This window comes from Camelus dromedarius, chromosome 2 (assembly GCF_036321535.1).
Source record: "Camelus dromedarius isolate mCamDro1 chromosome 2, mCamDro1.pat, whole genome shotgun sequence".
NCBI classification, from domain to species: Eukaryota; Metazoa; Chordata; class Mammalia; order Artiodactyla; family Camelidae; genus Camelus; species Camelus dromedarius.
This window is the reverse complement of record NC_087437.1, coordinates 122,368,867-122,382,479: the sequence shown is the minus strand read 5'-3', so window position 1 is coordinate 122,382,479 and position 13,613 is coordinate 122,368,867. Positions and strand designations below refer to the sequence as shown.

Here is a 13,613-nt window from a genome sequence, read left to right as displayed (position 1 = left end):
TTCCAAATATACTGTAAATTATTATTTTAAAGGGAATATGCTGTTCCTGTTCAAATGTCTGTGAACCTAAAACTGATGTAAAAATGAAATCTATTAAAAATCCAAAAAAAAAAAAAAAAAGGAATGTGATGTTGGTTATGAATTCATGGTCTGTGTGGGAATCTGAAGCCTCATGAAATCATTGTTCCTTGACTTCAAACTCCACTTGAACCTGTCTGTTCAGATAAGGAATCAGTGCAAGGTTTTATTCCTAGCCCACAGTTTGGATTAACAGTCAAATACTGTTAGTGTAATCATGCTCACTGGAAGTGGATAAGCTCTGACTAGTTGACATTAATCCATAGCATCTCACCTGCACCTCTTGTTACTCTGATGTAACTGCCTGGTGAGTGTTCCCAACCATGTGGGCACGGTGGTGGGGGAAGGGGAGCAGGGATGCTCCCACCAGCGGGTGACCTTTACCTAAATGGGCTTAACCTCCTGGGTCTCATTTTACCTTTACTCCTCTCTGTGGGTAGCATCCTATTTACCGTTGAAAGGGAAATGAACGCACCACCTTGGGTTCGAGGCTGGGACTAGCACCACGTTTCATTGCAGGGTTGGGAACCGCAGAGTCCAGGCAAGTGACAAGGATGGGGGAAGAGGCCCAGGAGACCCCTGAGCAGCTGCGCCTGGATTTCCCTATGCGAGAAGTGGATATACCCATGAACTCACCCATATGTCACATCTGGGCCGTGGTAGAGCTGCATGGGGTGACAGTACTGCAAGTGGCCACTAGAGAGAAGGTGGCATATAAAGCAAGGTTGGGCAGGTGACTTTGTGCAGGGCTGTCCAGCAAACACACCTGGGTTTCTGGGTTTCCTTCACCCACTCCTGTGTCTTTACTGGAATGTGTTTGTGTGCGGGCCTCGTGCTCCCTTTCCACTCTCAGACTGAGTGGGCACAACTCCGCTCTTCCACTAATGTGCTGTAGTGACACCTCCCTGACACAAGCTCATCGTTCATCCTCAGTGCAATCCTGGGAGTCTGAGCAGCCACAGCTTACACAAACCTTCAGGGAGCCCCAGAAACTCAACCACGTGAGTCACACCACAGTCCCTTGTGTGGTGAGTGGAGTTTCCAGTCTTGGCTCGCAGAATTAAGCAGCTGGAGCAGAGATGAGGCGGTGGGCTCATGAGACCAGGAGTCAGCAGGCAACACCAGCAGACCGAAGGATCAGACTCAAGAGCAGTCAGACTCCGATCTGTGCCTGAATCTCTCAAACTGCTCACGTTGCAATACATCTAAAACTGTGGGGACCCCGTGCACTGCCCACACTGCTTAGACCAGTGGTTTTCAAACTGTGTTCCTCAGAACCCCAGAATTATTTCCATAGATATTCTGTAAATGTTGGGTCTGCATCTTTATTTTTAACAATTAAAAAGCTGTCCAAATATGTAGATACTCTCAAGGAGGGAATCATAACCCGCACTCCTTATGTATGGGCTGTGTACACACACATACTACTTCCTCCAGCAGAGGGCAGTGTGGAAAGGGGGAGGAAAATGGTAGATGTGCAGTGGAGAAACCTCTGCCTGGTGACCAAGGTCATCGTCACTGCGAAGGTCATGGTGACGGCACGCACCCCGGATGGAACGTGATGAGAAGGGCCCTTCGCCTCCAGGGTCTTCCCCCTAGACCCACAACCCCAGTCAGATCATGAGAAATCATCAAACAAATCCCCATAGCAGAGGGACACCCTACAAAACAGCAGGTACAGTAGGTACTGATGTGCTCCAGCACTCCTCAGAAGTGTCAGGGTCGTCAAAGGCAAGAGGAGCCAAAGGGGGCACGATAACTAAACATCACGGGGTGTCCTAGACAGGGACCTGGAGCAACAAAGGAACGTTAGGCAAAATAATGAGGAAGTCAAATGAAGTGTGGGCTTCAGTTAATGTATCAATACAGGTTCATGAATTGTAACCAATCTGTCATACTGATGCAAGACGTTACTGATAGAGGAAGCCAAGTCCGTGGGAATTCTCTGCACTGTCCTCTCAATTTTTCTGTAAATCTAAAACTGTTCTGGGGGACAAGGTAGAGCTCAGTGGTAAAGTGTGTGCTTAGCATGCACATGATCCTGGGTTCAATCTCCAGTACCCCCATTAGAATAAATAAATAAATAAACCTAATTACCTCCCCCACCCAAAAATAAAAAATACTGTTCTTAAAAACAAAGCTTTTATTTAAACTAACAAACACCCACTGGAAGGTGTTAATTACCTCCTAGCACCCTGAGTTGACAAGTTAGCTCATTAGTGTGCACACTCAGACCTCCTGTTTGAATCTAAAGGTTATGATACATATAAAACTACAAATACTGAAGTGTATGGGCAACTTAAGGAACTTTTAGCCCAGTTTTGGCCATCTGATGCAAATCTCTTGATCCGTTGCATTGAGGAGGGGCTGCAAGCAAGCAGATCCCCTGCTCTAACCCCAGCCGTGGACTGCTGTCCCCATAAATCTGAAATGGAAAGAATACAAGTGAAGAGCTGCTCTTATCTGTTCAGTGCCCTACCCTCCAAGCAAACCACCCTTTATAAAAGGTTCCCCTTTGCTGGGCATACCCCCTCCCCACAGCAGCCCTATGGACATGCACTCTAGCCGGCAGGTGGGTCACCCACCAAGGGCTGACCTGCTCCCAGGTGCCCCTGCAGCTCAGCCACCAGGATCCCCACCCCTCTCTGGGCTTGAGTCCCAGCCAGGCAGTCCCAGTGCTGGAATCACAACTGCCCTGAGGGATAGTGGCCCAGGGTGGCCTCATGTCCTCTGAGGTGCTGGCTGGGTGCCTTGGGATGGGCCCATCTGAGCCCTCAGCTGGAAACCCCCAGATGCCTCATTGGCCAGCTCCCTCGTGCCACCCCTTTGCCACCCAGAGTTTCCTGAAATCTGCTGGGGGTTGTGTCCACACCCTGTCCTCCAGGGGTCCGGCCATGGCTCTCATCTGGCTGGCAGGATCCCTAGGAGGGACAGGGGCTTGCTGGCCTCCTGGCAGCTGTAATGGACTGGGGGTGGAGGAGGCCCCTGCAGTGCTGGGCTCTGTCCTGAGGATGGGGCACTGGGGTGGGGGTGTCGGGACTGTCCTCTGGCCCCAGCTACTGCCCACTTTTTCCTTCCTCAGGAGCCCCACCTGGTCACACCTCAGAATTGGTGGTGTTTACGGGTAACCCCTGCATGGGCACCAGGCGGGGCTGAGGACTCAGCAGAAACCTGGCAACCCAGGGCCTCCCCACGCCTGCGGCACCTAGCAACCACCACGGAGGCACAGGCGTTGGCTGTGGGCACTCTGCGTCCGGGGCAGGCGGCTGCCCTCCCAGGAGCTCTTCTCTGGCCCAGCGGCTGGTCTCCAGGAGCCGAGCAGAGTGCGGGAGCCCTTCCATGGCCCAGGTCTGGGCTGCTGCTCCCGCTGAGTGGCTTTCCTAAGGGAACTGAGAGCTGGGGGGGTGGGGAGCCTGCGGCGTCCCCTCCTGTGGTCCTGGGATGCTGGACTCCTCGGTGGCAGATCAAATGGCCCGACTGGCTCTGAAACTCCTAGAGAAGGTAAGACAGCTGGGCACTTGTGTTTTTAACAGCTCATTACAGGAGCACAGCTTTGAAAGGTAAGGTTATAGCTGTGAGCATGCCGGCTTCCAAGTAAAACCCTTCTCAGTGGTTTTAGCCTTGTAATGAAGAGCTGTGGTTTCCTGGTTCTTCTTTGTGTTTGTACAGAACCAAGTAGGCTCTCTGTCAGGTTCCAAGGCCAGGAGGCAGGCGCGCACCCTCAGGCTGGAGCACTTCCAGGGCCCCACCAGGCTCCCCCCCCGGAGCCTCCTGGCTTCGTGTTTAAGGGAACACAGACTCTGCACCGTGCAGGACCTGGAGTCTCTCAGGCCAGGCCTGGGGCTCGCAGCCTGGTGGACCCAGCTTCACACCAATATTCTTCTCTGAGGGTCTGCGCGGCCCTCACAGGCTGCCCGGCCCAGCAGCCCTGCGGCCCCGCCACATCTGCCTGCTCTGTTCTGCTGCTGCCCTCACCCTGCAACAGCCCCAGCCCAGGTGGCCAGGGGCTGCCACAGAGGGAGTGGCAGGGGTCACCCCAGGTCAGCCCAGGGCTCAGGTGGGGCGATCAGGGTCTTCAGAAAGTGGCCTGCAGGGGCCTGTGTGTGTCAGAGCATCCCCTTGGGTTTCAAGGCAGGGTGTGTGCTCATCGTGTGGAGAGTGTGACCACAGGGCCCCACACTGGCCACCCGCCCCCAGGTCTACCTCACTCCCCTCCTGCCTCCAGCCACTCCTTCTGGGGCCTGGCTGGGCCCCTCACACGGAGCAGGTGCCTGAAACCTGTGTCCTGGTCGTGGTCTCGTTTCCCTACAGAAACTGGAGCAAGAGCGTGAGGATGTGGAAGGGGATTCTGAGGCCCCATCTCAGGCCAGGCACGCGCCCCTGGGGCTGCGCAGGCCGTCGCGGGAAGAGCGCCCTCAGTCTTCTCCTTGACTTCCGGGTGGAAAGGCTTTTCGTGAACCTTTAGCACACACCCACACATACCCCCCAAGTGCTCTGGCCAGCACGCCTCTAGTCCGCACACCCAGGAGGGCACGCCCATTAACCCCATCTTGCAGATGAGAAGGAGGCACACAGGGGTTAGATCAGAAGGGCCACGCTCGCACCAGACTGCCTTGCCCGGAGCCTGCTGGGGTGGGACGGGGGCTCACCCCACCCCCATCAGTCTGTGCATCCTTGGTCACCCAGACCAGATGCCCCATCTTCCGCCCATGTGGCCAGCGGCCCAAAGCTCAGGCCACAGGGACCGAGAGGGCGCTGCTGTCCCTGGGCTCAGGGACATCCGGGCGAGGCACTGGGGAGATAGTGCTTGTTCTTTACTACGTGATGTAGCTTCTTGAGCTAGCAGGGACCCAGGCAGCCCCTGGGCAGCGGGCAGAGCCCACGGCCCAAATCCAGATAGAAAATCCCAAACCAGGTCACCTGACCGAGGGCAAGCACAGAACATGGAGCAGCACAAATGGGGGACTCCTGGGGGAGTGGGGACCCCTGGGGAATGTGGGGACCCCTGGGGGATGTGGGGACCCCTGGGGAGTGTGGGGACCTCTGGGGGAATGTGGGGACCCCTGGGGAATGTGGGGACCCCTGAGGAATGTGGGGACTCCTGGGGGATGTGGGGACCCCTGGGGAATGTGGGGACCTCTGGGGAATGTGGGGACTCCTGGGGGAGTGGGGACCCCTGGGGAATGTGGGGATGCCTGGGGGTGTCGGGACCCCTGAGCACCCCCAAAGGATAGGTGGTTCAGGCATCCCCAGCTCTGGGGGGAAGGGCAGGCCTGCTGCACCCAGAGGAAAGGAGGCTGGGGACCACCAGACCCCTCCCAGAGCCCTCTCTTCTTGGAGAGGCATGGACTCAAGGGTGCTGTTCACTGGACCACGCCGGCCTGCAGGCAGTTTGGGGCCAGTGGGTGGCTCCAGGTGGTGGGAGGCTGGGCTTTCAGCCCAGTCCTGGGCCCTGTGGGGCTCCTTCCTCTCATGGTGCCCAGCGGAGCCCAAGGGCTTTCTGCCGCAGATGCAGGAGCTGCGCAGTGCTTGGGACCAGCAGGAACCCGCACTCTGACCTGTGGCCCCTTTCCAGGAATGAGACTACCTACTGGGCAGGCCCCGAATCAGACAATGAGCTCTCTGAAGGGGGCGCCTACCTCCTTCTGTAGGACAGCATATGCAGGTCCCAGGGCGAGAGGCCAGGCGCTGGGACGGGTCTGCGGGGGCCGAGCCCTGATGCGTGTGCTCCCTCAGGAAACGGGGACGAGCCGGAGTCAGCCCTGCGGAGAGCTCGGAAGAGGAGGGAGGATCTTCTGCAGAGATTCTGGGTAGGTCCACGTGGCCACATGGAGCCTCAGCCCAGCTCTCAGGGCTGAAACTGTGGGCCCCACACTCAGAGCAGAGGCACGGAAAGTCCTTCTGGACCCAGTACTGGTTCTGATGTTTGTGACGTGGGGGTGGACGCCTGATGGGCTGAGCACCTGGGGGCGTCGCTCCTGGATCGCGGACTTTGCAGAGAGCAGAGCACACAGGACTGCTTATGCAGGCTGGGCTCCAACTGGCTGAAAACACCTGCTTCGGGTGCACATGGTCCAAGTGGAAATGCTGTGGAAAGGGCCCGGTTTCCCGAGAAGTGGGGTCCCAAGATGCCCAGGGCTTTGTCCACACCAGACTCACCAGCAGCAGGGAGTGACCTGGGTCCAAACAGATAATTGTGATAAAAATACTGCTTTGTAGTGACGTAGATATGGACGCGTGTTAGAGACAGAATATACTCTATCAACTGGAAAAAAAAGTAGTTTTTGGTAAATTCCTCATGTGTGCACCACGTGAAGGGCCTGCCGGCTTTGCCTCCAGGGGCTGCCTCCAGTTCCAGCAAGGCTGTGCAATGGCCTTGCTCCGTGTGCCCTGGGTGGGGCGAGGGGAGAGCCCAGTGGACACCAGGGACACCAGCTGCTCCCACACAGAAGGCCGCACTCCTGGGCACTGGCACTGCCGTCTCCCTGCCGGGCCCAGGGCTCTCCCCTCCAGGCAGCAGGCTCTGCTCTGGTGTTGCATGAACAACACCTCCTGGAAGAGGTCGCCCAGGCCTGTGCCCGGAGGGGGTTGAACAGAGGAGCCCGTGGGTCAGCGCTGCCCCCAGAGGTGCCCTCCATGGGCGTCTACCCCGCTGCCTCCTTGCCCCCGTCAGCCCTGGAGCTGCCTCGCATCATCCAGCCCTCGGTGAGTCTCCCTTGTGGTGCACTTGGGGGCAGAACCAGTGTGGGGAGAGACCCCCCCCAAATGGGGCTCAAAGAGGCTCAGTCGGCTGAGAGACCGCAGTGGCTGCAGGGCCGTCCGGCTGGCCTGTTGGGCACCTCTGCCCCCGCGTCTCATCTCCCTCAGGTCCCACGGGTGCCTTGATAACAGGCTTTGGGGGAGGGCGGTCTTATCTCCTGGTTACAGATGAGAGGCTGGCATCCCAGCTCGGCCCCAGGCCCTAACCCTGCACTAGGAGTGGAAGTGTTAGGGGAATTCAGTGTCGGGAAGACCTCAGGTTGGGGAAGAAGTGCGTCAACTCTCTTCCAAAACGTCCCAATGGCCAGGGAAGCTTAGGCCCCTAATCTCCAGGGCAGACTTTTGAAGGGTGAATGAGCATCGCACTTTGAGAGCCTCACACCTGTGTTCAGCATTTTGGGCCCCAAGTGATGGAAAGCAAGGCTGGCTTTCTTAAGCAGAGGGGCCATGTTGGAGAAGGGCAGCTGCTGGGACCTGGCACATGGAGGCCTTGGGGACCTGAGTGCGTGGGAGAAGAGAAGGCGAGAGGTGGGCAGGGCCGAGCTGAGAAGGTTCTGGATGGGCTGGTGGAGAGGCTGAGGGTGCTGGCAGGCTAGGTCCGCTACCTGGAGGGCGTTTGCCTTTGGCAGAGGCCCCGGCAGCACACGCGGAGAAAATGGAGTGGGAAGGGGCGGTCTCAGGGGGTCCTACACCTGGAGCTCTTCCAGGAACGGGGGCTGGGGGTGGTGCTGGGGGTGCCGATGCAGGAGGCTCCCCCAATCCCAGGTGTGTTCACGCTTACTGCAGGTCCTCAGGGCCCAGCTGGGCTTGGGTGCTCCCTCTCAGCCCCAGTGACACCACGAGGGCAGGCAGGGCCCTTGGTTGCTGTGACGGATTTCCCAGAAGCTGGCCTCAGAGACTGAGGTGGGAGGTCCTGCCTGTCAGGATGGCACAGCCGCTCTGACTGCCTCGCCGGCCTGTGCCCCGGGGCGCAGGCTGTGGCTGCAGCCGGAGCTGGCCTGCCACTGTGTGTGCGTGACCTGCGAGCTGAGAGGGGTGGTAGGCTTTTAAACGTCCGGGAAAGAATCGAAGGAAGAAGATAGTTTGAAACACATGAAAAGTAGCCCTTTCTAGAAAACCCTGTACACAGCGCTTGTCTGTGTCGCCTTCCCACGAGCCAAGAAGGGAGGGGCAGGGCAGAGCCTCGAGGGCCGAGGAGGGGTTCAGCTAGGAAGTCTTCCAGTGCTCTGACACCGGGAGCGTGCTCGAAGTTCTCGTGCATTTGTCTGAACCCTGGAGAGAAGCCGGGGACCTTCCGCAGCGAGCTCCCTGGGTGCCTCCATTAAAGCAGAGCTAACGGGGCGAGGGTGAGCCTGCTGAAGCCAGGAAATGCAGAAGCATTAAAAACACTGTCTCTTACTCCGCGTGGGCTCCAGAACAAGATGCCGCGGGTGGCAGCTTACACACACACTGACTTTCTCAGGGTCTGGAGGCTGGACGGCCCACACAACGTGCCGGCCAGCCCGGCTCCCATGAGCTCGCTCTTCCTGTCTCGAGGCGGCCGCCTTCTCTCCTGACACACACAGACCTCTGGTGTCTCATCCTCTTCTTACGAGGACACCGACCCTACTGCGTCAGGGCCACCCTCATGACCTCCTGCCCCTTTAACGCCTCCTCACGGGCCCACCTCCAAATACAATCACACTGGGGGTTAGGGCCTCGACACGTGGATTTGGGTGGGGGCAAACTTGCAGGCCATAATGTGTCATGTCCTAAGTGATGCCCAGGCTCAAACACTTAACCTATTCGGCCATCTGTCCAACCTCAAGGGTGACTCATCTGAAGTTCCCCTTGGACGGAAGGATGATGGATGGATAGACGGAGGAACAGATGAATAGATAGACAGATGGGGTGGTGGGTGGTGGGTGGTGGGTGAGATGACTGTTTCCAGGGCACATTCAGGTGACGGATCACCTGGCTCTTCCAGGCCCCCCCACCGCCTGCGGCCATCATCCAGCAGCTCCCTCAGCAGCCTCTCATCGCCCAGCTCCCCCCTCCCCAGGCCTTCCCCACCCAAAGGGCAGGAAGCATTAAGGAAGGTAAGTGTCCATTGTGAGTGCTGACGTGGTTCACGAAATTCTCCACTGGAAGGAAAAATACTTCTGTAAGTAGGGCGGTCACTTAGGGCTGGGCTTTGGCTCCTCAGCTGAAGCTGCACATTTACTGGCATGAAAATAGCTTTACCTTTGCAACACCCGCTCTGATGGATACCTCCGAGGGGAGGAAGTAAGAAGCACAAGGAAGCAGCCTGGGCTGGGCGCCGAGGGGCTGGGCTCCAGCCCAGCTCCCCCAGCCGCCAGCCGCACAGAAGCCTTGGTTAAACTGCTGCTTCTCTAAATAACTTCTCAATACTCAGATTTTAAAATAGCTTTGTTGGGGTAGCACAGGATGAATCGCACACAGTTAAACTGTGCAGCTTGATAGTTCTGACACGTGTCCACACCTGTGAGCCCCTCACTAACCTTAGACGTGAACACAGGCACCAGGCCCTGTCTCCCCACCGCTGCCTGCCCCCCCAGCAGTCGCCAGTCAGTTTTGTCACTGTGCATCAGGCTGTATTTTCTAGGTTTTTGTGTAAGTGGAGTCACTGAGGACACACTCTTTCTCGTGTGGCTTCTTCCCTCAGCATGACTGTCCTAAGACACGGCACCCTTGTTGGGTGCATCAGATTGCCAAGTGACGGTCCCCTGTGTGGATGGACCGGTTTGTTTATCCTCTCACCTGCTGGTGGACATCTGGTTTGTTTTGGTTTGTGGTTATCACTACAAAGCCTCCATGGACATTCACGTCTGAGTCTGGACGTGTTTTTATTTCTCTTGGGTAAATGTCTAGGGGTGGAACAGCTGAGTCACGGCAGGTAAGCTTGAAACTGCCCAAGTGTTTCCACAGGGTCTGTGCCCGTCGACGCGCCCACCAGCCCCCCGTGGTTCTCCTCAAGGGTCTCTGCTCTCAGTGGGGCTGCCAGACAGCCTTGCCACCAGCAGTCTGGCTCCACCCCACCATTGCTCCCCAGCCCTGTGCCAAAATCTGTGTCTCCCCAGAGAAGGAACCACAGAGAGAAAGGTGTATTTTAAGGAATTGGTCCACATGATTATGGGGGTCCACCACTGCAGGGAGGACCCAGGGCAGCGGTGGTCTGAGTGGGAAGAGCCTCTGCCCGCAGCCCCAGCCCCCGTGCGCTGAGGGGGCCCCCCACAGGGCCTTCAGCCCCTTTCTGCTCGGTTGGGAGTGTGAGTGGTCCTCAGGGGCTTGCCTTCCTCTGCTGAGGCTGACAAAGCCTCCAAGGCCACCTAATTTCCAGGGCCTACTTGCTGTGGAAAGAAGTGATGTCTACCGCTCACAGACAGAAATTTGCTTCCCAGTATCCAGAGTTGGTGAATGCATTAGCTTCCTGGGGCGGCTGTAACAAAGGACCACAGCTGGGGGGCTTAGAACAACAGAAATGTGCTCTCCCACGGCTTGAAGGCCCGATGCCCGACGTCAAGGTGTCTCAGGGTCGTGCCCCCCGGGAGGCTCCTTCCTGCTTCTGCAGCTCCTGGGGCTCGGGGCGTCTCTCCAGCCTCTGCACCATGTTCTCTCCTGGCCCAGAACACCCTCAGCCACTCTCTCATGAAGACCCCTGTCCTTGGTTAGTGCCCACCTGGACAACCCGGGGTGATCCCGTCTCAGGACCCTCAATCACACCTGCAAAGACCCTTTTCCCAAATAAGACCAGGTTCGGAGGTGCTGGCCATTAGGACGTGGACAATGTCAGGCCACCACGTGGCCCCGCAGACCCACTGGCTCTGTGCCGGCTTGAAACGCGCAGGCGCTGTTTCAGCAGAGCGTTGTTCCAGGAGAGGCCCAGTCACCATCTGCGAGTGACCGGGCGCCTCCTTCCAGATGTGGTAGAGCTGATGCTCATGCAGAACGCGCAGATGCACCAGGTCCTCGTGCAGAGCCTGATGCTCCGAGCCCTGCCCCCGCCGCCCCGCGCCCCCGCCGCCCCGCGCCTCGCCCCACAGGTAGGCTTGACCCTGGGTGAAGAGACCACCCCAACGAAACCAGAGGGCCTGGTGGCCTTTATTCCGGGATTCTGTGCATCTGGGCAACTATGAAAAGCACATTCTGGCTCCGAGTCTGTGATCCCCAGTCCCACCCAGATGAAGAGTAGGTTGTGCAGTTTGGGGCCCAGAAAGCTGCCCCCTTGAGCCAGATGAGCTGTGCTGGACCCCTGTCCACCGCTGCTCTGACTGATGCCATCCCAAGTGAGGAACTAGGTGGAGGGAGGGAGGCTGGGGGCGGCTGGGGCCTTTGCTGAAACGTCCTGGTGTGTGTGTTGCGCTGAGGACCCGCCGTGGGCTCACACCGCCTTCCTTCAAGCGGAGAGGCAGAAGCCATCGTCCGTGCACCACCACCACCACTACGCAGCCCCAGCCCTGCTGCAGGCGGTCCCTGCACCCGGCTCTCCACTGGATTACCCCACATGGCCCTCGGTGGTCTCTGCCACCACCCTCCCACCAGCTGCCGGCTTCCTGCCCACCGTGAGGCACGTGGCTGGCCCCGCAGCAGCCACCCTTAGCACGTAAGTCTGGGCTGAGCTCCAGGCCAGCCTCCTGGGCCTGCTGGGCAGGATGACCCCAGGGCCTGGGTCACCCCCTTGCCCTGCAGCAGGGAATTAGGGAAGGCTTTGCCGGCTCCCCAGGGACACATGGGGACCATGGCAGCCTGAGTCCCGGTTGCCATGGTTGAATGTTGACCCCATGCCAACCTTCCAGCAGTGCGCCATGAGGTTTGGGTCATTTGTCCAGCCCAGCGGTGGTTCTGGGAGTGTCTGTTAAAATCATGGCTCTGAGGGCCCCCACCGAGTCCTGGAGGCCAGACCTACCTGAGCATGGTGTCTCTGGGCCAGACCAGGGCAGTAGCTGCACCCAGAGACATCCTCTTCCCCTCAGGGTGGCCTCCGATGGCGTCCTGCCTGCACAGGCTCCCGGCCCGTGACCCCTCGGCTGGGCTTGGGTAAGAAGCAGCGCCTCAGGGGAATCCGGCTTGAAGCCCTCAGTACGGGGGTAGGGGCAGGGGTGGGGAAAGCAGGCATCGAGGGTCCCTGGATGCAGGCCTGCGAGGGTGGGAAGAGATGGTTCAAGGGCCAGGAGAGAACAGGTGGATAGGCTGAGCCACGGAAAATATAACCTTCCTCTGGGAAAAATGCCATGAACAAAGTCACACCTGTGGTGCCTGGGGAACCATGTGCACGTGTGGCCCAGGGGATGAGTCCTGGGGCAGTGTGTGCCCCGTGTGATCTGCGCATGGACAGAGCTGCAAGGTGGCTTGCACAGCTTCTCCTCCAGGAAATAGAACACAGGGACACTAGTGTGGCCCTCCTGGAGAGGGCCGAGGGAGGGCAGCTGGCTCCCCTGCCCAGGTTCTCCCATCTCCCCAGGGAACACACTACCTCTATGCTACTTTCTGCTACTCTTTCATTTTTCTCTTGGTGGAATTGTTTCCTTGCTGCTTTAATATAATTTTCACGTGAATGCCATTTTAAGCTCTATGCATGTGCTCACTGGCCCCTTTCGGGGTAAATGGTCTCGCTCCCAAGTTCCACACCAGCAGGAGCCCGTCCTGGTCTTGCGTCCTTGGACCTTCACAGTCACCAGAATGCCCATCAGAGGAAGTGCGATGACCTTGGAGTTGCCTTTTGGCTGCACACAGACTCCCTCCAGGCTGCTCGGGCCCTGGGCGAGCTGCCCAGTGAGGCAGTGCAGGAGGCCTGGGCGCAGTGTGTCCCCAATACCCACGTGTCTGGTTAAATGTACAATTAAAGGTCTGACCTCATTTCCCTTTTTGCATTGACTTTTCTAACATCTTTTCACTTTCCTTTTATTTCTCTACATAATTATTAAGTTAACAGAGGGGAGGCACTGGATGGAAGTTAATTGTCTTCGGACGGCCTGGTAAGTTAGAACTCAGTTGTCTCCGGCCCGAGGAGGGAAACTCAGCTCCTCCCACCTGCGTCTTCCTCTCCTGTGCACCTCCTTTCACTTCACTCTGTCACCAAACCTGTTTTCCCCACAACAAGCAGTTCTCTGTAACCCAGCTGGTGCCCTACAGTTCAGTCCAATTCTGACTCCATCTCCAGGTGATAAGGTGTCAGACTCCATAGTTTCAGGGCTCAGTCCCACGTGACCGCCTCCCAATACCCCCGTCACGAGTTCAGGTTGTCACCTGTGCTTCCCGTGGACCTGGGGCACATCACCCTGCCAGTGTGGACGTGCTCAGCAACCTGGAAGCTCCGTGAGTCCCAGACCAGTGGGATGTCCTGGCGGCCTCCTCCTGCAGGGGTGCTCCTGTTAACTCCATTTCCAGCACTTCTCTACTCAGGAGGGTGGGGCGAGGCTGAAAGCTCCAAGGTCCCAGTCCTGGCTTGGTCTCTCTGCTGAGACCAGCCCCCACCCAGGAGCCCCCCCGACCCAAGTCGCCTCATTAGGACACAAGATGGTCCCAGTGCTCATGTCACTTGGGAATTTGCAAGGGTTTCAGGAGCCCCGTGTCAGGAGCTGGGGGCAGAGACCAACACCTATGCTTCCTCCCACTGCACACCCGGCTTTGCCAGGTCAACAGGGACGAAGGAAACCTGTTCCCGCATCTGGAGAGGCTGGGTGCTGCCTGAGCCCCAGCAAGGCCCTGGAGCGGGGTGAGGTCCAGATGTGGGGGCACGGTGGGGGTTCGCGTGGCTCAATGAGACATGCTTGGTT

The 13,613-nt window shown here is 58.0% G+C and overlaps 1 long non-coding RNA gene across 1 annotated transcript; it reads left to right on the top strand.

Moving 5' to 3' along the window:
* Positions 1-3,289: 3,289 nt before the first annotated feature.
* C2H21orf58 (chromosome 2 C21orf58 homolog) lies at positions 3,290-12,668 on the top strand. Its single transcript, XR_010377145.1, has 8 exons — positions 3,290-3,579; positions 4,390-4,448; positions 5,815-5,892; positions 6,599-6,783; positions 8,804-8,915; positions 10,759-10,880; positions 11,205-11,440; positions 12,509-12,668. It is a non-coding gene; the product is annotated as a chromosome 2 C21orf58 homolog (long non-coding RNA).
* The last annotated feature ends 945 nt before the right edge of the window (positions 12,669-13,613 follow it).